At 49.5% G+C, this 545-nt stretch overlaps 1 pseudogene across 1 annotated transcript; it reads left to right on the forward strand.

Moving 5' to 3' along the window:
• LOC108300360 lies at positions 1-545 on the forward strand (annotated as a pseudogene). Its single transcript, XR_001823363.2, has one exon. The product of XR_001823363.2 is annotated as a 40S ribosomal protein S18-like (transcript).

A 545-nucleotide genomic window follows, 5' to 3' on the forward strand; every position in this document is an offset into this window, starting at 1 on the left:
CCACAGGAGGCTCACACGCCACCGCTTGTGCTGCCGCCATGTCTCTAGTGATCCCTGAAAAGTTCCAGCATATTTTGTGAGTACTCAACACCAACATCGATGGGCGGTGGAAAATAGCCTTTGCCATCACTGCCATTAAGGGTGGTGGGCCGAAGATACGCTCGTGGTGTTGAGGAAAGCAGACACTGACTTCACCAAGAGGGCAGGAGAACTCACTGAGGATGAGGTGGAACGTGTGATCACCATTATGCAGAATCCACACCAATATAAGATCCCAGACTGGTTCTTAAACAGACAGAAGGATGTAAAGGATGGAAAATATAGCCAGGTCCTAGCCAATGGTCTGGACAACAAGCTCCGTGAAGACCTGGAGCGACTGAAGAAGATATGGGCCCATAGAGGGCTTCGCCACTTCTGGGGCCTTCATGTCCACAGCCAGCACACCAAGACCACTGGCCGCCGTGGCAGCACCGTGGGTGTATCCAAGAAGAAATAAGTCTGTAGGCCTTGTCTGTTAATAAATAGTTTATATACTGAAAAAAAAA

The sequence above is a fragment of the Cebus imitator genome, unplaced genomic scaffold, assembly GCF_001604975.1.
Source record: "Cebus imitator isolate Cc_AM_T3 unplaced genomic scaffold, Cebus_imitator-1.0 Scaffold26, whole genome shotgun sequence".
Classification (NCBI taxonomy): domain Eukaryota; kingdom Metazoa; phylum Chordata; class Mammalia; order Primates; family Cebidae; genus Cebus; species Cebus imitator.